The 25,106-nt window shown below is 41.7% G+C and overlaps 1 protein-coding gene and 1 pseudogene across 1 annotated transcript in view; both read left to right on the top strand.

The window, feature by feature from the left end:
• LOC145415664 (cytosolic carboxypeptidase 1-like) overlaps window positions 1-25,106 on the top strand; it is a 176,106-nt gene that overhangs the window by 71,980 nt on the left and 79,020 nt on the right. The gene's annotated exons all lie outside the window — the stretch shown is intronic.
• LOC145415794 (5S ribosomal RNA) lies at window positions 4,268-4,386 on the top strand (annotated as a pseudogene).

The following is a 25,106-nucleotide window of genomic DNA, read 5'->3' on the forward strand; positions in this document are numbered from 1 at the left end:
TATTCATTTCTAGTTCTTTTATATTCGTCCTTTGTTCTATCATTACCTCTCTTTCTCCATTTATTCCAGGCCTTATCCCTTTCCTTTTTTGCTGTCATACACCTTTTGTTGAACCAGTCATTTCTCCAGCTCCCTTTCCCACTAACTTTTGGCACATACACTTCCACACCCATATTATAGAAGTCTAGAAAGATATCCCACTTCTTCTGTATCTCTCTTGTTTCCCTGAATTCATCCCAATCCTCTTCCTTGAACAATTTTCTCAGTCCTGTAAAGTTTGCTTTCCCAAAGTTGTATCTTCCAAAGTTGTATCCCATACCCCTGGGGGTAGGGGGGTTTTCAAGAATATTCCCCCAGTATTCCTGCTTGTCGTAAAAGGCGACTAAAAGGGTTGGCGGAGGGTTAGTGCCCCTCCCCGGAAAACAACTAACTAAAAAAACAAACAAGAAGCCTCGGACAAGGACTGACCAAATGATAACGACCCAGGACCGGACAAAGGACTTGGTAATGAGTACAAGGAATGTAAGAGGAGCGAATGATGAGGTGAAAGAGAAAGAGATTGTCCAGGTGCTTGAGGGTGCAAAAGTGGATGTATGTGGAATAACTGAAACAAAATGGAAAAACAGAAAGTGTGAGGGAATGGGAGTATGGATGGGGTATATGTGCAGGAGTAGGTGAGAATGAGAGGGCAAAGGAAGGAGTATGTATAGTTGTGAGTAAAAGATGGAAGAGGAGCATAAGACAGTATGGATCAGTTGGGTCAAGGATTGTGTGGGTAAAGTTGAAAGTTGGAATACAAATGTGGGCGATTGTGTGTGTGTATGCACCAATGCAAGATCGTGCTAGAAGAGTGAGAGAAGAGTTCTGGACAAATGTGGAAGTGTGCATGGAAAAGTTTGGAAGGAATGAGAGAGTGTTTTTGATTGGTGATATGAATGGTAAAGTTGGGAATGTGAAGGTGGATGGAATAGTTGGTGAGTGGGGTGTGCCTGCTGAGATAGATGAGAATGGGAGTGCGTTAGTGGACATTTGTGCTGGGAGGTGGTTGGTGATAGCCAATACCCTCTTCAGGCATAAAATGATCCACAGGTATACATGGTGAGTGATGAGAAGGGTGGGTGGTGAACTGAATGAAAGGAAGGCAATGATTGATTATGTGTGTGTGGATGAAAGGATGCGAAGATGTGTAAAGGATGCAAGAGTGTATAGAGGGTGGGGGAGTGGACTTTCTGACCACTACTTGGTGGTGGCCAGAATTAGAATGCAAGTAAGATGGAGGAATAGAAGAAGGGAAAGACGAGAGGAAGGAGTAGTTGCAAGGAGAGTGGAAAGGTTACAAGAGGATGAGAAAAAGGCAGAGTATAAGAGAGAAGTGGAGGAACAATTGGGCAAATATGAATTGGAGCAGATGGGAGACGTGGAATGTGTGTGTAAGATATTTACAGAAGAAATATGTGCAGCTTGTGATGTGGTGTGTGGAAGGAAGAGAAGACGGAGGGGGGTGCAAGGAACAGCGTGGTGGACTGAAGAGGTGAAACAGGCTGTGGCACAAAAGAAGAAAGCATACAATGAATGGATGAGAAATAGGGGCGTGGAAGAAGTTGAGAGGCGGAAGAGAGAGTTATATGTGGAAAGAAAGAGAGAGGTGAAAAGATTAGTAAGAGAGAGTAAGAAGAGAGTGGATGAGGAATTTGGAAGGAATTTGAGTGTAAAGTGGAGGGACTGTAAGAAAATGTTCTGGAGAGAAGTGAAAAGAGTAAGACAGGGTGGAAGTGAAGTTGGCAGGGGAGTGAAAGATAAAAATGGTAGATTACTAGTGGAGAAGGGAGAAAAAGTGAACAGATGGAGAGAACACTTTAAGGAATTGTTGAATGTAGAGGATGGAAGTAATGCGAGTATAAGTGGCTGGGGAATGGCTGGGTGAAGGAGGGAGGTGAGAAGACAGGAAGAAATCAGTAAGATAGAAGTTGTGGAAACAATGAAGATAGTTAAATCGGGGAAAGCCCCAGGAATTGATGGAGTGTGTGGTGAAATGCTGAAGCATGGGGGACAGATAGTAGTAGAATGGATGTGGAAGATGTGCAGATTGGCCTGGGAGGAAGGTAGAGTCCCGGAGGATTGGAAGTCAGGTATAATTATTCCCTTGTACAAAGGAAAAGGGGAAAAAGAAGTGTGTGGTAATCATAGGGGCATTTGTCTTCTTAGTATAATAGGAAAAGTGTATGGTAGGATACTTATAGACAGAGTTAGAGAAAGAACAGAGAAATTAGTTGGAGAAGAACAGGGAGGCTTTAGGAAGGGAAGAGGTTGTGTAGATCAGATATTCATTCTTAGATCTTTAGTGGAAAAGTTTGTAGAGAAGGGAAAGAAGTTGTATGAGGCTTTCATGGATTTGGAGAAAGCATATGACAGGGTGGATAGACAAGGATTGTGGAAAGTGTTAAGAATATATGGAGTAGATGGGAAGTTGTTGAATGCTGTGAAGAGTATGTACGATGGTGCGAAGGCTGCAGTGCATGTGGATGGTGAACTAAGTGAATTTTTCTCTTTGAAAGTTGGTTTGAAACAGGGATGTGTCATGTCTCCATGGTTGTTCAATCTGTACATGGATGGGTTAATAAAAGAGGTACAAGGTAGGGTAGTGGATGTTGGATTGGCCCTGGTGAGAGAGGATAGTGTTTGGAAACTCCCTGTTCTGTTGTTTGCAGATGATACTCTGCTGTTGAGTGAAGATGAAGGGGAGCTGCAAGGCTTGGTGGATGAGTTTGAGAGAGTGTGTAAGAAATGGAATCTAAAGGTGAATGTAGGGAAGAGTAAAGTGATGGTCTTTGAGAGAGGTGAAGTTAGTGAATGTACAGCGAGGTTGGATGGTGAGGAATTGGAAAATGTGAGTATGTTTAAGTACCTGTACTTGGGTAGTGTGATGAGTAAGGATGGAGGTTTGGAGGGTGAAGTGCTTGAAAGGGTACAGCAGGGAAGAAAGGTTGCTGGTTCCTTGAAAGCAGTGATAAGAAACAGGGAAGTGAGCATGGAAGTGAAAAAGTTACTACATGACAGTATTGTGATACCAACTCTAACGTACGGAAGTGAAGCTTGGACATTGTTGGAAGGACACAAGTCAAGAGTGAGAGCAGTGGAAATGAGTTATTTAAGAGGAGCCTGTGAAGTCACGTGGAGAGACAGGCTGACAAATGAGGATATAAAGGAGCGTTGTGGTGTGGATGTGGATGTGATAGGAAGCATTATGAGGAACACACTGAGGTGGTTTGGCCATGTGGAGAGGATGGAGAGTGAAAGACTGACGAAGAGAGTGTATGTGAGTGAGGTGGAGGGGGGAAGAGGGAGGGGGAGGCCGAGGATGAGATGGAGGGATGGGGTGGAGAGGTATATGAGAGAGGGGGGTGTGAGTTGGGAGCAGGGCAGTGAAATGGCGGGGGACAGGGCGACTTGGAGGCGATTTGTTTGTGGCCACCCCAAACGGGATTGAGGCGTCTGGCAATAGATAGATAGATAGATAGTATCTTCCATGCCTGTATAGCTAATCTCTTGTCTCCCCATTTCCTTCTATCATTTGGAACTCTGTCACCACGTGATCACTTTTTCTTATGGGACACAGATATTTCAGAGATTCAGTTGCATCAGGTTCTTTGGTTGGAATTAAATCTAGCCTTGTTGGTGTGTCATCACCTCTAAATCTTGTCTCTTTTTTGACCCACTGGGTCATTACATTGTCCATTGTTGTATTTAACAGTATACTGCACCAAGAATCTTCACTACTTCCTGAGTCCCACTCCTCCCAGTTTACCTCTTTACAATTAAAGTCACCTGTCAGGATTATGTTGTTGCTTTTCTCAGTCACTTTCTGTAAGTATCTAACCATGCCCAATAACATCTGATATTCCTCCTCATTCCATGCCCTTGTCTTGGGGGGGACATATACTACTGTGGTCTCTCTTGTCTTTCTCTCTGGTTTCTATTACCATGTTTATCACTTCAGCCATACCTTCTCCCAGTTCCACACTGTCCACATTGAGGCTGTTTTCCACTGCTGTCATTACTCCTCCTCCCGTTTTTTCTATCTCGTCTCCATAGTTTGTATTTCCCATCGCCCATTTGGATTTCAGTATTCTCTCTTAGCTTGTTCCACATAAAGCACATAATATCTGGCTTATTTACCTCAAGAAATCATTTACAGTAAAAATCCTCTCATTCTCATCTGGTCTTACAGTACTTTCATTCTTTCAGCAGTTTTCATAAATAATTCCATTAAGAAAGTTCTGCCACGTTGAGTACACCGCTTCCCGTCCGATCAGCGAAGTTAAGCAACGTTGGGTCTGGTTAGTACTTGGATGGGTGACCGCCTGGGAACACCAGATGCTGTTGGCATAACGCTCTCCCTACGTGTCAAGTGGGGTTGGTGGAGGATTAGTGCCCCTCCCTGTAAAACAATGAACTCTAAGCCCTTGGCCACCCCGTTTGGGATACATGGCGTCTGGCAATGAATGAAAAAAAAAAAAAGAAAGTTCTCTGCTCTTCCGGCACATATGGTACGGGGTCGGCAGCTCGTCACTGATACCCGTATGCCCATAGTTGCCAATTTTGGTCTGTTGGTGCTAGATCTAACGCTTTTCATAATAATTTATTGCTTTTCATAATAATTTAGCACCAATAAATATATTTTCTTCCATATCTAGCACATTTTGAAGTCCAATTTAGCACAAAAATTTGAACAGTTCACCTATAGCTTAGCGAATTTTGAAGTAGTAGTGGTAGTAGTTGTTCCCTAGGCAGTCTGGCCGAACAGCCCCGAGTCCCTTAGGAAGGCCATGGCCGAGACCAGGCTTTCCCACAGAGCTCTCAAAGAGTTTATGTTGTGTTGTTGGCATAGGTGATTGTGTGCAATGCAGTCTCCCATAATGTGCTTAATAGTATGGCGTGCTGTGTTGCATCCTGGACAGGCATCAGCGACAGAGTCATCCAGCCTCTTCTGGTAGCTTAAGAGGGCTGGATGGTGCCCACATCTCAGCCTGGCCAGGTGGACCCTGTCCTCACGAGGAAGATAGGATTCAGAAGGGTGGATGTCAGGAGGCCGTGCATGCAGCTGTGTGTTGTCTTTAAGTGACTGAATGGAGCAGCGAGTGATCGGAGTGTGGATATGCTTCTGGAAGCTGGTCTGAGGTGGGCGAGGGGGGAGAGATGACAGTATTTGTGTATGGTATTATGTGCTGGGTGTTGTTTTGATGTTCCTTGGTTTGGGTGGATGTGCTGCCATGTACTGTAGTGGATGTTGTGAGTTTGTGGAGGCTGCAGCAAGAAACTGGGTGCCTCTCATATCTAGGTGATCTTTGACTTTGAGGACTTTGGTTTCTTGATGTAGGTGGTCTGTGGGTGTAGTAGCTGTGCAGCCTGTGATTATTTTTAGGGCCTTGTTCTGCATGGTCTGTAGAGTGTTGTAGTGTGTTTTGGTCAGGTTAGAAGCCCAGGCAGGGCTTGCATAATTCATCACTGAACATATGTATTGCTTGTATACTGTGGTGGTGATTTCTTTGTTGTGTCCGAATGTTGTATGGGAAAGTGACCTCAAAGCATTGAGTCTTGGTGTTATTTTATTTTTAATGTTTGTGATGTGTTGTTTAAATGACATTGATGTATTGTATGTTACACCAAGGATTTTGTGTGTGTGTGTGTGTGTGTGTGTGTGTGTGTGTGTGTGTGGTAGGAGAGTGTTGTTTATGGTGAGGTGTGGGATGTGACTGTGTTCTGCTGTCCAGTTTGTGAGAAGAGTCACTGTAGATTTGGCTGGGGCTATTTTGAGCCTGTTTGTGGTGAACCATTCGTGTAGTGTGTTGAGGTAAGGTTGAATTATGTGTGCAGCTGTGTTTGCATTTTGGTGTGTACATGTAAGTGTTATATCATCTGCATAGGAAGCTATGTGTATCTGTGGTGTGTGGGGTGTGGGTACGTCATGCATGTATAGATTAAAGAGTGTAGGGGACAAAACAGATCCTTGGGGGATGCCGTTTGTGAAGTTTCTGATGTAAGAAGGGTGATTGTGGAGTGTAGTGGCCTAAAGCCATGTTGTGACTGGGCTAGGGGAATGTGAGGTGTGACTAGTTGTAGTACCAGTCGTTCAGTGACTTTAGAGGGGGTGCAGAGGAGTGTGATGGGGCAATGTGATGAGGGTAACGTGGGGTCTTTGTTGGGTTTAGAGATAGTGATGATATTGCCATGCATCCAGATGCTGGGTATTATGTTGTGTGAGTAGCTGTAGTTTGATATGTTGGTGAGTGTTTGTATGCCTTGTGGTCCTAGGTGTTTAAGGTGAATGTTGCTTATGTTGTCTGGTCCACAGGCAGATGAGTGCTTGAGGTTGTTAATGATGTGCTTCGTCTGGTTGTAAGTGAAAGGTGCGTAGTCTGGGTCTGTGGGGAACTGTCTCTTACGTCTGATGATACGTCGGTCTTCCGGATGGGGGGTTAGATGGCTGACTTGTGAAAAGTGATTGATGAGAGTGTTTGCTTGTTGTTTGTTTGAGGGTATGGTGTCTGTTGTTGAGGTGGCAGCATGTGATTGTGTGGTGTTGCTGTTGGAAAGTGTGATGCTGTTTAGTGTTTTGTAAAGTTTGTTGATGTTTGTTTTGTGGTCAAGAGTTTGGAGGTAATTTTTCCAGTTTAGTGTTTGCTGTTCTGATATTTACTGTTTATCTGAGTGTTGAGTTCTTGTATTTATTGTATGGTGTCTTGTGTATGGGGTGTTGGAGAGTGTCGCAGTGTGTCCTCTTGTCTGATGAGGCCTTGAATTTCTGGTGTGAAGTTGGGGTTGTGTCTCTTTCTGTTGCCTCTAGGGATGTGTCTTTTGTCTGCTTTTGTATGATTGTATTGAAAGTGTGCACAGCGGTGTTGATGTTTGTGATGAGTGTACTGTTTAGTGTTTCGAAATGTTCTGTTTCAGTTACAAAGGCCTCCCAGTTGGCTCTCTTATAATTAGTGTATGTGTGTTTGTGGCCAGCTGGGGTGATTCTGGTTTTGGTAGTGATGATGATTGGGAGGTGATCAGAACCTAGGGTTTTGACCACTCTCCATGATGTAGTGGGAGTGAGGTTTGGGGATCAGAAGGTGATGTCTGGAGATGATGGGAGGAAGAGGGCTTGGTGTGGGATATGGGTATGTTGGTCTTGACTGTTTAGTATCGAATTTTGAAGCTGAGCTTGGAGCTTTTTTGAAGATGTTTGCTTGCCGACACTGCATGCGCAGTTGGCCATCATGACTCGTGAGTGACTGGCTTAATGGGGGACCTTTCGAAAATTTGGAAACTTTGTTGTGTTATTTTGCGATGTACATATGTAAATACACTTAGGTTTAGGTAAGTTCATGTGTACTCGTATTGTATCATTAGATATGTTAAATATAACATATTTAGCACTTAGGGTTGACCAATAATACTTGCGAGACACTGTGATTGCAATTGGGTGACTGACCACAATTGGTAGAAACTTTCTGGAAGGTTTTCCTGGTCATTCAGCAGTTTCTACTCTTTTGGAGCCTGCTTGGTCCCGAAGATGCCGAATTAGAAGACTTTTACTGGCATTTCTAGCCTTGCTGGGATTACTGTAGACCATCTTCATTAGCATATACCACTTTCAATCTTTTTGCATTGTTTTTTTATTTTGTCCTATCTCCCTCTCTCATTCGGTACCTCTTCCTCAACTTCTGATCCATAACTCTTCAAAAGAACTCTGTCTTCTCTTCCTCTGTTCTCTCGTCATTTTTTTCCTCACCTTCCTCAACAAGATCCATTATGTTAGCTCTCTCTTCCTCATTTCTGTGTGTGTATGTGTGTATTTACCTATTTGTAGTATACAGGAATTGAGCAATGCTCGTGTTGTCCTGTCTCCATATCCACATTTATCAAGTCTACCTTTACACACATGAATGTTTTTCTCATGCACCACCTCTTTGTCTAAGTCGTTCCAAATATTTAAGTATTTACCTAATATACATAATTGTGATATACACGGAATGTACTATGCTCGTGGGTTTCCGTCGCTGTTTCTCAATAAGTCGAATTTAACTTTAAACTCGTTTAAGTTTCTAGACTGGACGATCTCTTTGTCCAGGCTATTCCATAAGTCTATACTTCTGTAAGGAAAGCTATATTTCTTGATATCCTTCAAGCAGCTTGACTTTTTCAATTTCATTCCATGTCCTCTTGTTGCTCTCTTATCCCATACAAACAGATCTTCTTTGTCAATTTTATCTACTCCCACCATGGTCCTGAACACCGCAATCAAGTCTCCCCTCTTTCTCCTTTCCTCTAACGAAGGCAAATCCAGTTTTTCCAGCCTCTCTCTGTATGACAGGTCTGTCAGACTGGGGACTATCTTGGTTGCTGTTCTTTGTATTCTCTCAATCTTGTTTATATCTTTCTTTTTGTGTGGGGACCACACTACCGCTGCATATTCTAACCTGGGGCGGATCATGGCCACTATCAATTTTTTCATCATTTCCTCATCCATATAATGAAATGCTACTCTTATGTTAGTCAAGAGTTTATAAGTCTCTCCAACTATCTTGTTAATGTGCTTTTCTGGTGACAAACTATCTTGGACCAGCACTCCCAAATCTTTCTCTTCTCTCCTTTTTGTGATTAATTCATTGCCTAAAAAATAATTCAGTGATGGTCTCCTGGTACTTTTGCCCATTTCCAATATTTTACATTTCTTTACATTAAATTTCATTTCCCACGTCCGGCTCCAATTGTGTATCCTATCCAAATCCTCCTGCAGTATTTTACAATCCTCCTCAACCTCTATCTTCCTCAAGATCTTTGCATCATCAGCAAACAGACTTGCATAACTGTTCAATCAGGAACATTACTGGCGCCAACACTGAGCCTTGAGGGACTCCACTTGTTACTTCCCTCCATCCAGACATCTTTTCCTTTATTACTGTCCTCATTTGTCTGTCTCTCAAAAAGTCTCTCATCCATTCCAGAAGTTTCCCCTTTAGTCCTCCTATATATTCTAGTTTCCACATTAGTCTCTTATGAGGTACCTTGTCAAAGGCCTTCTCTAAGTCTAAGTACTCACAATCCACCCAACCATCTCTCTCCTGTACCACATCAATCGCTCTTGAATAAAAGCTCAACAAGTTAGAAACACATGACCTTCCACTTCTGAATCCAAACTGACATTCAGCCAAAATATTCATCTCTTCCAGATATATTATCCATCTGTCTTTCAGGATTCTCTCACACAATTTTGCGACCATGCTGGTTAGAGACACTGGTCTATAATTCAGGGGTTCTTCCCTGTTTCCTCCCTTGTAAATTGGTACCACATTTGCCCTCTTCCATTCTTTTGGCACTTTCCCCTCTTCCAGTGAGCATACAATTAAGCTGTGAATTTTATCCGCCAGTTGTTCTCTGCATTCCTTCAGTAGCCAATTAGAAATTCCATCAGGTCCTGGGGCTTTCCTTACATCTTGAGTTTCCAGTAATTTATACACTTCCTGTACCTCCACTTTTATATCTTTCATCACCGGAACATTTCTAATCACTCCCTCCCCTTCCACAAGCTCCTTTTCTTTAGTGAAAACTGACTGGAAACGTTTGTTCATTATTTCTGCTTGCATTGCCGCATCCTTAAAGACCTCTCCTTCTACTTTCAGTTTGGTGATTCCATCCTTTTGTTTCAGTTTGCCATTAACAAATCTATAAAACAGTTTGGGTTCATCCTTGCATTTGTCAATTATACCTTTTTCAAAATTCCTTTCTTCTTCTCTACGTATTCTTGTTTATTCATTTCTTGTTCTTTTGTATTCTTCCTTTGTTCTGTCGTTACCTCTCTTTCTCCAATTGTTCCACGCCTTATCTCTCTCTTTTTTTGCTATCATACACCTTCTATTAAACCACTCCTTTTTCCTGTTTTCTTTCCCTCTTACTCTTGGTACAAATTTTTCCACTCCCAAATTATAGAGGTCTAGAAAGATATCCCACTTCCTCTGTATCTCTCTTGTTTCTCTGAATTTTCTCCAATCCGCATTTTCAAAAAAGTTTCTCAATCCTGTAAAATTTGCTTTCCCAAAGTTGTACCTTCCCTGTCTATGAAGCTCGTCTCTTGGCTCGACGTTTCCTATTAACGTCTGGAACTCAATGACCATGTGATCACTTTTTTCCAAAGGACAGAGATATTCCAATGATTCTATTACATCGGGTTCTTTGGTGAACAGTAAATCTAACCTTGCTGGTGTGTCCTCACCTCGAAACCGTGTCTCTTCTTTGACCCATTGCATCATCACATTATTCATTATTATATTTAATAACATAGTGCCCCACGAATCCTCGCCGCCTCCCGAGTACCATTCCTCCCAGTTCACCTCTTTACAATTAAAGTCACCCACCAAAATTATATTATTGCTTTTCTCAATTATTTTTTGCAAGTAGCTAGCCATATCTGACAACATCTCATGGTATTCTTCATCCTTCCATGCTCTCGTCTTTGGGGGAACATACACTACCACCATATCTCTCTTAACAATCTCCAGTTTCTAATTTCATATATATCACTTCAGCCCTGCCTTCTCCCATTTCCACAGTATCTACATTTATGTTGTTCTTCACTGCTATCATCACTCCTCCTCCCTTTTTTTCTTTTCTGTCTTTTCTCCACAGTTTGTATTTACCATCTCCCAAATGAACATCAATATCTTCTCTTAATTTGGTCTCTACAAAGCACATGACATCAGGTTCATGTTCTCTTAAGAAATCATTAATTTCGATCCTTGTCGATATGAAACCATCAACATTAGTATATATCACCTTCAAATTATTTTTGACATTATTAATACCCTCTTCTCTCCTACTCTCTGTCCGTACCACTTCCTCAACGTCTGATCTTTCACAACCATCCCTCTTAGTTTCCTTCACTTCTATTTCCTTAAATACCATTTCCTTACATTCATATCCAATACTCTCCAAAAAAAAGTATTACATTCTTCCTCTGTCCTCTTATCATTTTTTTCCTTTACTTCTTCCTTTAATGATTTTAAAACTTCTCTTTCTTCTTCATTCAGATCTTTTCTTATTATAATATTTTCCATCCCCGCCTCTTTGCTTAATTTCCAGGTCACTTTAAGTATCTCATTTATTACACTTTCTGATGTAAACTTGACTCTCATTGGTCTTGTTTCTCCTTTCTTGTAAGGCCCTATCCTCCTTACTTCCTCAATTTCTTTTACCAACTTGTCTCCTTCGGGGTCAGTCTTGCCTAATATTCCTCTCACCATGTTCGTGTCTCTCTCGAGTCTTACGAACCTAACCTTTTCTTCCTCTTCCCTGTTTCCAAATACCACCACACATCTGTTCCTTTCTACAGTTTCTCTCACTATTTTCTCTTTTTTCTTCAGTATTTTCACTACATTTTCTTCCATTTCTTTCTTGTTCATTTCCCTTTCTTCCTGGATGATCTCTCTTAAGCTGGCCACTTCTTTCTGTTCTTCTTCTACGTGTGCCCACTTTGCCTTATGTTCTTCTAATACATTACTCACCTTCTCCGTTTTATTAGTACTCTCTTCTAGTTTCCTCCTCAGTTCAACATTTTCCCGCTTCAAATTCCTAATTTCTTCATTGGCTGTTTCATTGGACTGGATCAGACTCTGTATGGTGGTTTCCGTATTTACTGACACATCCTTTATCACTAGATTCTCTACTTTCTTTTCGAGTTCACTAATCCTCATAATTAATGTTTTAACCAGGTCCATGACATTGGTATTAGCATCAAATCCTTGAAATTCCAGTCCCTCATTGTGTGTGTGTGTGTGTGTGTGTGTGTGTGTGTGTGTGTGTGTGTGTGTGTGTGTGTGTGTGTGTGTGTGTGTATTTACCTAATTGTGATATACAGGAAATGAGCTCTGCTCGTGGGGTCCCGTCTCTGTTTCTCAATAAGTCAAATTTAGCTTGAAACTCGTTTAAGTTTTTAGACTGGATGATCTCTTTGTCCAGGCTATTCCACAGGTCTATACATCTATAAGGAAAACTATATTTCCTGATATCCTTCAAGCAGCTTGGTTTTTTCAGTTTCATTCTGTGTCCTCTTGTTACACTCTTATCCCATAAAAACAGATCTTCTTTGTCAATTTTATCTACTCCCACCATGGTCCTGAACACTGCAATCATGTCGCCCCTCTTTCTCCTTTCTTCTAAGGAAGGCAAATCCAGCTTTTCCAGCCTCTCTCTCTACGACAGATCTGTCAGACTGGGGACCATCTTGGTTGCTGTTCTTTGTATTCTCTCAATCTTGTTTATATCTTTCTTTTTGTGTGGGGACCACACTATTGCTGCATATTCTAACCTGAGGCAAATCATGGTCAATATCAATTTTTTCATCTCCTCATCCATATAATGAAAAGCTACTCTTATATTAGTCAGGAGTTTATATGTCTCTCTAACTGCCATGTTAATGTGTTTTTCAGGTCACAAACTATCCTGGACCAGCACTCCCAAATCTTTCTCTTCTCTCGCTTTTGTGATTGGTTCATTACCGATCAAATAATTCAATGATGGCCTCTTGGTACTTTTACCCGTTTCCAATATTTTACATTTCTTTGCATTAAGTTTCATTTCCCACATCCGGCTCCAATCATGTATCCTATCCAGATCCTCCTGCAGCATTTTACAATCCTCCTCACCCTCTACCTTCCTGAAGGTCTTTGCATCATCGGCAAACAGACTTGCATAACTGTTCACTCCATCTACCATATCATTTACATAAATCAGGAACATTACTGGCGCTAACACTGAGCCCTGTGGGACTCCACTTGTTACTTCCCTCCATCCAGATATCCTATCCTTTATTACTGTCCTCATTTGTCTGTCTCTCAAAAAGTCTCTAATTCATTCCAGGAGGTTCCCCTTCAATCCTCCTGTATGCTATAGTTTCCACATTAGTCTCCTATGGGGTACCTTGTCGAAGTCCTTCTCCAAATCTAAATACACACAATCCACCCAACCATCTCTCTCCTGTAGCACGTCAATCACTCGAGTAAAAACTCAACAAATTAGAAACACATGACCTTCCACTTCTAAATCCAAATTGGCTGTCAGCCAAAATATTCATCTCTTCCAAATATTTTATCCATCTATCTTTCAGAATTCTTTCGCACAGTTTTGCGACAGTGCTGGTTAGGGATACTGGTCTATAATTCAGGGTTCTTCCCTGTTTCCTCCCTTATAAATTGGCACCACATTTTCCTTCTTCCATTCTTGAGGCACTTTCCCCTCTTCCAAAGAACACACAATTAAACTGTGAATCTTATCTGCCAGTTGTTTTCTGCATTCCTTCAGTACCCAATTAGAGATTCCATCTGGTCCTGGGGCTTTCCTTACATCTTGAGTTTCCAGTAATTTATACATTTCCTGTACTTCCACTTTCGTATCTTTTATTACTACATTTCTAGTCACTCCCTCCCCTTCCACAAACTCTATTTCATTAGTGAAAACTGACTGGAAGCATTTGTTCATAATTTCTGCTTGCATTGTTGCATCTTTATAGACCTTTCCTTCTACTTTCAGTTTGGTGATTCCTTCCTTTTGTTTCAGTTTGCCATTGACAAATCTATAAAAGAGTTTGGGTTCATCCTTACATTTGTCTATTATACCTTTTTCAAAATTCCTTTCTTCCTTTCTACATATTCTTGTGTATTCATTTCTAGTTCTTTTATATTCTTCCTTTGTTCTGTTGTTACCTCTCTTTCTCCAATTGTTTCTCACCGTGTCTCTATCTTTTTTTTGCCATCATACACCTTTTATTTAACCACTCCTTTTTCCTGTTTTCTTTCCTCATTACTCTTGGCACAAATTTTTCCACTCCCAAATTATAGAGGCCTGGAAAAATATCCCACTTCCTCTGTATCTCTGTTGTTTCTCTGAATTTTCTTCAATTTCCATTTTCGAAAAATTTTCTCAATCCTGTAAAGTTTGCTTTCCCAAAGTTGTATCTTCCCTGCCTATAAAGCTCGTCTCTTGGCTCCACGTTCCCTGTTATCATCTGGAACACAATGACCACATGATCACTTTTTCCAATAGGACACAGATATTTCAAGGATTCTGTTACATCTGGTTCTTTGGTAAATAGTAAGTCTAGTCTTGCTGGTGTGTCCTCACCTCAGAACTGTGTCTCTTCTGTGACCCATTGCATCATCACATTGTTCATTGTTATATTTAATAATATAGTGTCCCACTAATCTTCACTGCCTCCTGAGTCCCATTCCTCCCAGTTCACCTCTTTACAATTGAAGTCACCTATTAAAATTATTTTGTTGCTTTTCTCAATCATTTTCTGTAAATAACTAGCCATTCTGACAACATTTCCTGGTATTCATCATCACTTCATGCTCTTGTCTTAGGGGAAACATACACTACTGCCATATCTCTCTTGTTATTTTCTCCAGTTTCTGATTTCATATTTATCACTTCGGCCTTGCCTTCTCCCATTTCCATGGTACAGTATCTACATTTATGTTGTTCTTCACTGCTATCATCACTCCTCCTCCCATTTTTTCTTTTCTGTCTCCTCTCCACAGTTTATATTTACCATCTCCCATATGAACATCAATATCCTCTCTTAATTTGGTCTCTTCAAAGCACATAACATCAGATTCATGTATCATCAAATAATCGTTGATTTCTAGCCTTGCCGATATTAAACCATCAGCATTAGTATATGCCACCTTCCAATTATTTTTTATGTTTTTTATACCCTCTTTTCTCCTTGTCTCTGCTGATACCACTTCCTTAATTTCAGATCCATGACTCTCCAATAAAACACTGTCTTCTCTTCCTCCGTTCGTTTATTACCTTTGCTTCCTTTATTAACTCCTTTGTTTTAGCTCTTTCTTCCTCATTTGCATCTCTCTTTATCCAAACATTTTTGAACCCTGCCTTCCATGTTCTACTGATAATTTTGTTTACTCTTAAACTTTACCTTCAATGGCCTTGCCCCTCCTTCCTCGTACTTTCCTAACCCTAAATACCTCTTCAATCTCTTCTTGAGCTTCGTTGTTTTCCTTCATGACTACTGATATTATTTCTTTAACTTTACTCAGTTCTTCTCTTTCTGATCTTATTGTCATACATTTTTCTTTAATGCCAGAAATTATTACATTTTTTCTTATCTGCTACATCCCTAATTAAAGATTCTCTACTTCTCAGTACCCTAACCACTTCTCTCTCCACCTTTTCCTTGCTTTGTTGTTCTATAATCTCTTTCAGATTTACATTTCCCTCTTCCTGAATTTTCTTCCATCCCTTATGTTGCTCCTTGATTTCTTTAACGTGCTCGTCCTGTATTCTTGATTTGGATTCATACTCGTCTAGTTAGCTTTTCATCCTGTCTCTTTCTTCTTCCAACCTCTTATTCTCCCTCTTAAGCTGATTTATTTCATTTGAGGCTGATTCATTGCTCACTTTTAATTCAGTAACTTCTCTTTCTTGTTTGTCACTCGTTTTCGTTTTCGTTTTTAAAGGCTCCAACATGCTTGCATGTGTCGGCCTTGGTCACCTAATGGCGGATCTCCACGCTGCACGATCCATTGCAGCCTCCCTGTTCAGTCCCTTAACCCTAAGGTCACACTTAATGACCTCGTCCCATGTCTTTCTCGGTCTACCCCTCAAAACCCCACCCCCAGTATTAACACTTCTCACCTTCCTCACCCAATTATCATCCCCCATCCTCTCCACATGTCCAAACCACCTCAATCTACCTCTCCTCATCACAACACCAATACACTCCAGTCCCATCCTACCTCTCAACTCTTCCATTGTAAACCCAGCCCCTCCAGGCCTTGGACGCAGGGACGCACTGCACATCCACCTAATCATTGTCATTTCTGTACGTCTGAGCCGGCGAATGTCTTCCTCCTTCATTGCCCAGGTCTCACTGCCATACAGCATTACACTCCTAACACATGCTGCATACAAAGACCCCTTAGCATGTAGGGAGAGCCCTCTCAATGTCAGGAGAGGCAAGAGCTCCCTGAACTTCTTCCAACCACTTCTCACCCTAGCCAAAGAGCTAGCTCCAGCCCCACCTCCAGCACACAACATGTCTCCCAAGTAACAAAACTCTTCCACACACTCAAGAGATTCACCAGCAAGTTCAATCCTTTCACGTCTGACGATCTCCACCTGCTCACCCCGGCACGCCGTACACATAAAATCAGCATTATCTTGCAGTCTACCTCTGATACCACTACATCTCTTATGCACCCATTTATCACACACACTGCACAAGATGGAATTACTTCCCACGCTAGTGGCAAACTGCACATGGCCACTCTCCCTCGTCTTTGACGGTACCGCCACCAACCCTAGATATCATCACTTTTGTTTTATCTGCATTTACCCTTAAACCCTTTTGCCCCATACCATCTCTCCACTTCCTAAACCTTTCCTCCGCCTCCCTTTCATTCTCTGCAATCAACACCAAATCATCAGCATATAACAACTCCCATGGGAGTCCGTTTCTAAAGTCACGTGAAAGGGCTTCAAGTACCATGATAAACAACATGGGACTCAAGACTGACCCCTGATGCACACCAACATTCACGGAAAACTCATCACTCAAATCTCCATTCACTCTCACCTGGGTGTGAGCACCCACATACATGGCCATAACCACCCTAACCAGCCACTCCTCCAAGCCAAGCTTTCTCATTGCCCACTTCACCACCTCTCTAGGGACTCTGTCAAAGGCCTTTTCCAAATCAACAAAAACAAAATAAAGATCCCCTCTCCTACCAATATATTTTTCCTGAAGCTGTCGAACAATGAATATGGCATCAGTGGTCCCCCTACCTGGCATAAACCCAAACTGCATCTCATCAATATTCACTCTTTCTCTAATCATACCTTCTAAAACTCTCTCCATTACCTTCATTATCTGATCTAAAAGCTTTATACCTCTATAATTTCCTCTTTCCAGGGCATCACCCTTCCCTTTATACACATTTACAATTACACTCTTCAGCCAATTCAGTGACTAAACTCACCCCTATATCGCCTGAGGCCTTCAACATTTCGGCAGTCAACCCAGACACACCTGCTGCCTTCCCCACCCTCATCCTGCCTATTGCCTCACTCACAGTAGCAGTATCAATCAAAGGCCAAGGGCCAGACACTGGATCTGCTGGCTCCAAATCTTCCCTGTCCCAGTCAAACTCCTCATTCACCAACTGGTTATAATGCTCTCTCCATGCATCTTTAATATCTTCACTGTTCACCACTACCCTTCCTTCATCATTCTTCACACACTGCTCACCTATGATATCCCGATTATCCCTCTTCACCTGACCTGCCACCCTAAATATATTTTTCCTTTCCCCATGATTTACGTTATCAAGTAATTGTCTCTGTGACTCAGACTTTGCCTTGTATACCTCTCTTCTAGCCCTACGCTTGGCAGCCAAATATTCCTCTTTGCTACCACCCTTCTTCCATTCCCGGAAAAGCCTTCTTTTCTCCTTAATTGCAGCTTCTACACCCTCATCCCACCACCAAGTTACTTTATGTCTTGGTCCTCTTGTCCAGCCGCATGTTACATCAGTAACTCTCAAGAAATTGTTCTTGAGGGCTCTGTACTGTTCATTAACGCCTCTGTCTACAGCTCCCTGTTCAGCCACCACTCTCCTCAACTCGCTATAGAAGGCATCCCTTACTACTTGGTTTTTCAGCTTCCATATTTTCCTCCTAGGTACATAAGTCCTCTTTTTCATCACTTGTTCTTTAAGCACCATATCACAGATCAATAGTTTGTGCTGCTGCACACACTCCTCACTTCCTATAACTTTAACATCCCTCACTAACCTCCTATCAGCCCTCCTAACCAGAAAATAATCTATCTGACTGCTATTTCCCCCAGACTCATACGTAATTAACCTACTGTCTCTTTTTCCTAAAATATGTGTTGCACACAATCATGTCCGTTGCCTCCCCAAACTCGAGTATCCTTTCCCCTTCTGCATTCCTTAGACCATATGCACATCCCCCATGTACTCCTTCATAACCTTGTGCTGCTTCACCTACATGACCATTTAAGTCCCCTCCCAAAATCACTATCTCATCATCCTGCATACCACCCACTACACGTATTAAATCATCCCAAAATCTATCTTTCTCTGATTCATCCAATCCTGCCTGTGGAGCATATGCCGATATAATCACAGCTATCTTTCTTCCCAACAGAATTTTCACTACCAATATCCTATCGCTTACTCTTAAAACATTCATAACATATTCCACCCATTTCTCCGCAACCATCACACCAACACCTCCATATCCGTCTATCCCCCCCTGCCAAAACAACTTATAGCAACAGTCCTTCCCAACAATCTTTCTGGCTGATCCACCCCTGTAACGGACTTCCTGCAAACACGCCACATCCACCCACCTCCTACTGAATGCCTCAACGACTTCCCCTGCTCTTCCCCTCAAACTTCCCACATTCCATGAACCCACCCTCATCCCCATGGGTGATTTACTGTCCTCAGGCTTGCTTTGAAACCTTTTTTGTTTTGTCATCTTCAGTATTAATAAATGGGGACAGACACAGCACAGGTCCCACTCACTGCACAATCCCAGGTCCAGGCAATGGATCTAGGACCCCTAGCCCACCAGCTTACCAGTGGCTGTGGTAGTGGCCTCGGGGCACCCTGCCAGGACAGCTGCAGGGACACCCTCCAAGCGCGTCTTGGCACTTCAACTTTCCTGCCATTATACACCCACTGATAGGGCAGCCTCCTGGGGCACTACTCCCAGGTTCAGGCCCCTCTCTATTGGGCGGAAGCAGCAGCCTGGGAACCGCAATGCCCTGTACCCTCTAGCACAGGCCCGAGCCCCATCTCGCCCTGGACCCATGATCTATCCCGGCGGAACCCCCGCCACGCCTCCCCCCAGAAGTCCGCCACTAGGTAGCGGGGGCAAAGTTTTCTGGCCGCATGCCCTTGCTGGCGCCAACCCCTGTAACGTAGTGGGATACGTTGTGTGAAATGTAAAGTGCATGTGGTGTAATGCATAGATAGTTAGAGGAAATGTTTGGGAGAGTATGCTGGTCTACTCTCCATGTTACTGTCACACTGAAAAGGTCAGCAAAGGGGGATGGTTAGATAGCTAGTGAAACAGGAGCTCCAGCTCTCCCTATCACCAGCATTCCCATTCCCCTCGGGAGTACTACCCTGTTCAGCCCGTGCTACGGCCTCGTCACTACGTATACAAATTTTTTCTAGTTTATTTTGCAGACTTTTTATCTCGTTTTCCTGCTGTATAGTCTGATCCTATAACTCTTTAATTACTGCCCACATCTTTTTTATGTCCTGGACATTCTTCTCCGCTGTTTTCTTTACACCTGCTATTCTTGTTTGGTTCAACTTAATACTTCCATTTGCCACATCCTCTTCAGAAAAGCCCTCAAAGTCTCTCTCGCTGATTGTAAACAATGCACCATCCCCTTCCACCTTGTATCAACCATATGGAGACTTTCTATTTTCAATGTATCTTGTACTTTTTATGGCTGAAACCACGTTTTTTTTAACAACTGTCCGACGGGACCACCACTCACTCACTCAGTAACATAATCACAAATAGGCTGGCCTTCTTTTCGTCGCTGATTCAGCGATTATTTTTCCGTGATCCCAAGATGGGTATATGAGAGGTGTCTCCACTCCCACTGAGCTCTGTAGTAACACATTTTGAAAATGACTTTTTTTCCTAGGGACTTTTTAAGGCTTGATGGTAGACTAAGCACTTCGTTAAAATAAATAAAGAAGGGGAATTTTTGTTTTATTCCTGATACTTTTATTAACACCGAATAAATAATAACAAGAATTCTCTATATAGAAGTACGTGGCAGACCCATCTGTGTCCTGATTGGCTAGCTATTATGATGTCACTAGCTCTGCCCCCTTTCCACACATCACTTGGCAGGAAGGCGGATTGTTTGTGCTTACGGTGTATATTTGTAGCAGTTTTGTGTTGTGCTGTTGCTACATGCAAAGTTGATTTGAGAAAGAGAAGGAAGTTTGTATTTTTTCATGTATTTCCTTGAAACCAACACGAAAGTTGCTATAGATGCCTGCAAAAGAAAAGATCTATCGCACGTCAAGTAAAACCATGGCATTTCATTTGCTCAGTGCATGTTCCTTCCAAGTGTTTTAACTTTCACCTGTCATGTGACAATGTCAAGCTCTCTTTAAAGCACAGCTCATGTCCTGCCTTCAATCTACCAAGACTAGGAAACAATATTCGCAATCCTGTTTCGTATGAGGATCATATAGAGTGTTTTACCAGCGCTGACATTTTGCTTTCAGAACATTAGATTTTTATTGGAAATAAAAGATTTAAGCTTTCGGTACCTTTTCAGTTATCCATTAAGTGACGCTATGATAATACTTCTGTCAGTTTCAGCATTACTTGATAGTTCTTTAGATTTTGTTGTCATTGCTGATGAAGTACAGTATTTTCATCAGACTAGATTATTGTTTTCATTGCACAGAATGGGCTACTGAATATGCAAGTTGTTTGGCAAGTTTTGTCATTAACATTATGTATGAAATAATGTAGCCTACGAGTATATATGGAATATTGCACTAATTTTCCAATATATTTGAGTTTTCTTTGTTTACACGATAGGCAGTTTTCTGTGAATAACAATACCGAACAATTGTGTATAACTATTGCAAATAAAAAAAAATGTTAATGGATTTTTTGTCTTTGAAAGTCTTGAATGCTCATGACCAGTTGCTAATAACATCGCTGGACACCCTGTATAGTAACACAGATTTGTTTCTGTGTTATTAACACCATTTGGTTCTGTTGTTTAAATTCTTATATAATCAAGGTTCTTATCAGTAACCCCTTAGCGTATGCCTTCCTTATCGCAAAATTTGACAAGATAAAGTCTTTCAGATTACACTTCATATTTATTGCATTAAGGCATGACCACTGGGAATGACGGGAGTGAGGATTAGTTAGGACGTTTTTCTCCCCTTAGTTGCAGTTGGTTTTGTTTTCAGGCTTACTAGGTTACTACAGGTTCCCAAACTGGGTATTGTTTTTGCTAATAAAAGTACAGTATGAGTTTTATGCCAGTTTTTTCCCCAGGAAGCTACTGGCATTATATTATCTCTGTGCGTATACAGATAGGCTGTGTTAAGGGGGCGTGGCCAGGGCAGGCCTGGGTAAAAGTTGCCAACTAGTCAATTTCCTTCAGCCCCACATGCACACTCCTCTCCTATATCCACCTTGCACGATCCAAGAGAGCTCCGTCTCTCTTGGCGACCTGTGTGTGTGTGTGTGTGTGTGTGTGTGTGTGTGTGTGTGTGTGTTTATGTGTGTGTGTGTGTGTATTTACCTAGTTGTCATATGCAGGAAATGAGCTATGCTCATGGGGTCTTGTCTCAGTTTCTCAGTAAGTCAAGTTTTGCTTAAACTCGTTTAAGTTTTTAGACTGAACGATCTCTTTGTCCAGGCTATTCCGCAGGTCTATGCATCAATAAGGAAAATTATATTTCTTGATATCCTTCAAGCAGCTTGGCCTCTTCAGATTCATTCCCTGTCCTCTTGTTACTCTCATATCCCATGCAAACAGATCTTCTCTGTCAATTTTATCTACTCCCATCATGGCCCTGAACTCTGAAATCATGTTGCCCCTCTCTCTCTCCTTTCCTCTAAGGAAGGCAAATCCAGTTTTTCCAGCCTCTCTCTGTATGACAGGTCTGTCAGACTGGGGACCATCTTGGTTGCTGTTATTTGTATTCTCTCAATCTTGTTTATATCTTTTGTGTGGGGACCACACTACCGCTGCATATTCTAACCTGGGGCGGATCATGGCCACTATAAATTTTTTCATCATCTCCTCATCCATGTAATGAAATACTGTTATTATGTTAGTCAAGAGTTTATACATCACTCTAACTGTCTTGTTAATGTGTTTTTCAGTTAACAAACTATCCTGGACCAGCACTCCCAAATCTTTCATTTCTCTCACTTTCGTGATTGGTTCATTACCCATCAAATAATTCAACGATGTCCTCTTGGTACTTTTACCCATTTCCAATATTTACAGTTTTTTGCATTGAATTTCATTTCCCATATCTGGCTCCAATCATGTATCTTATCCAGATCCTCTTGCAGCATTTTACAGTATTCCTCAACTTCTACTTTCCTCAAGATCATTGCATCATCAGCAAACAGACTTGCATAATTGTTCATTCCATCAACCATATCATATACATAAATCAGGAACAGTACTGGAGCTAACACTGAGCCCTGTGGGACTCCACTTGTTACTTCCCTCAATCCAGACATCCTGTCCTTCATTACTGTCCTCATTTGTCTGTCTCTCAAAAAGTCTTTCATGCAGGCCAGGTGGTTTCCTCTCAGTCCTACTGTATGCTCCAATATCCACAATAGTCGCATATGGGGTACCTTGTCGAAGGCCTTCTCCAAATCTAAATACACACAGTCCACCCAACCGTCTCTCTCCTGTAGCACATCAATTGCTCTTGAGTAAAAGCTCAACAAGTGCGTGTGTGTGTGTGTGCATGCACATACTTAGTTGTGATATACAGGAAATTAGCTACGCTCGTGGGGTCCCATCTCTGTGTCTCAGTCGGTCAAACTTAGCTCTAAACTCATGTAAGAGTTTGAACTGGATGATCTCTTTCTGCAGGCTATTCCACAGGTCAGTTCATCGATATGGAAAACTGTCTTTCTTTATATCCCTCAAGCAACTTGTCTTTTTCAATTTCTTTCCATGTCCTCTTGTTGCTCCCCCATCCCATACGGGCAGATCTTCTCTGTCAGTTTTGTCTACACCCATCATGGCCCTGAACACTGCAATCATGTCACCCCTCTCTTTTCTTTCTTCTAAGGACACAGCATTTCTAGTCTTTCCTTGTACAATAGATCTGCTAGGCTAGGGACCATCTTGGTCCCAGTTCTTTGTATTCTCTTGATCTTGTTTATATCTTTCCTTTCATGTGGGGACCACATCACTGCCACGTATTCCAGCCTGGGGCATATCATAGCTACTATCAATTTTTTCCTCATCTCCTCATCCAATTAATGAAATGCCACCCTTTTCTGTCAAGAGCTTACATGTCTTTCTGACAGTCTTGTTAATGTGTTTTTGGGGTGACAAATTATTCTGGACCAACACTCCCAAGTCCTTCTCTTCTCTCACTTGCATAACTGTTCATTCCATCCACCATATCATTTACGTAAATCTGGGACATTATAGGTGCCAGCACCAAGCCATGTGGGACTCCATTTGTTACTTTCCTCCACCCTGACATCTTGTCTTTTACTACTGTCTTCATCTGCCTGTCACTCATGAAGTCTCTCATCCACTCCAAAAGGTTTCCCTTTAGTCTTCCTGTGTGTTCCAATTTCCACATGTCATTTTTGGGGTACCTTGCCAAAGGCATTCTCCAGATCTAAGTACACGTAATGCACCCAACTCTCTCTCTCTCTCTTGTAGCACATCAATCGCCCTTGAATAGAAGCTCAACAAATATGAGATGCATGACCTTCCATTTCTGAATCCAGACTGTCATTTTTGCCCAAAATGTCCATCTCCTGGTATTTTATCCTATCTTTTGAGATTCTCTCTTACAGTTTTGCCACCATGCTGGTTAGGGATGCTGGTCTATAATTCAGGGGTTCTTCCTTATTCCTTCCTTTTTAAATTGATGCCACATTGGCTCTCTTCCATTCCCAGGGCACTTTCCTTTCTTCCAGAGAATACACAGTTAAACCATGAATCTTGTCTGCCAGTTCTCTGCATTCCTTTAGTGTCCAGTTACAGATCCCATCAGGCCCTTGGGCTTTCCTTACATCTTGAGTTTCCAGTAATTTATACACTTCCTGCACATCCACTTTTAATCTTTTAACAGTACATTAATTTCCTAGTCACACCCTCCCCTTCCATAAAATCACTTTTTTTTGGTGAAAACTGATTGAAAGCTTTTGTTCATTATTTCCACTTGCATTACAGCATCTTTATAGACCTTTCCTTCTACTTTCAGCTTATTGATTCCTTCATTGTGTTTCAGTTTGCTATTGACAAACCTATAAAACAATTTAGGCTCTTCCATATATTTGTCAGTTTCACCTCTTTCAGAGTTTCTTTCTTTCTCTTTACGGATTCTTGTATATTCATTTCTAGTTCTTTCGTACTCTTCCTTTGATCTGTTATTGCCTCTCTTTCTCCATTTGTTCTATGCCACATCCCTTTCTTACTTCACTGTCATACACCTTCTGTTGAACCAGTCCTTCTTCCAGTTCTCTTTCCCACTTGCTCTTGGCACGTATTTTTCCGCACCTGAGTGCAAAAGCCAAGAAAGATATCCCACTTCTTCTGCATCTCTCATGTTTCTCAGAATTCTCTCCAATCTGCCTCTTCAAAAAAATTTCTTAATCCTGTAAAGTTTCCGTTCCCAAAGTTGTATCTCCCATGCCTGTATAGGTCATCTCTTGGCGCCACATTCCCTTCTGTCATTTGGAAGTCATTCACTACATGATCACTTTTTCCTATAGGACACTGATATTTCAGAGATTTCATTATGTCAGGTTCTTTGGTTAGCAGTAAATCTAATCTTGCTGGTGTGTCATCACCTCTAACTGTGTGTGTTCTTACCAAATTGTTCTTACCTAATTGTATCTTTACAGGAATGAGTCAAGCTCGTACTGTCCCGTGTCTTAAATCATATTTATCGTACATATCCTTAAATTTGTGAATTGTTTTGGCACATACTATTTCATTCGGTAGTGCATTCCACTGATCAATTGCTCTATTTGGGAAACTAAATTTCCTTACGTCTTTATCACCTCTCTTTTTATGCAGTTTTTTGCAGTGTCCTCTTGCTGATGCTTCCCCATACATTAAGTAATCATTTATGTCTATTTTCTCCTTCCCTGATATGTATTTATGTAGCATAATCATGTCACCTCTTTTCCTTCTCTCCTGTAGTGTTGGTAGGTTCAGTTTATTTAGTCTTTCTTCATAGCTTAGATCCCTTAAGTTTGGTACCCATCTTGTAGCTGCCCTTTTAACT

Source organism: Coenobita brevimanus, chromosome 103, assembly GCF_032717465.1.
Source record: "Coenobita brevimanus isolate Jiangsu-jjx chromosome 103, ASM3271746v2, whole genome shotgun sequence".
In the NCBI taxonomy this organism is placed as follows: domain Eukaryota; kingdom Metazoa; phylum Arthropoda; class Malacostraca; order Decapoda; family Coenobitidae; genus Coenobita; species Coenobita brevimanus.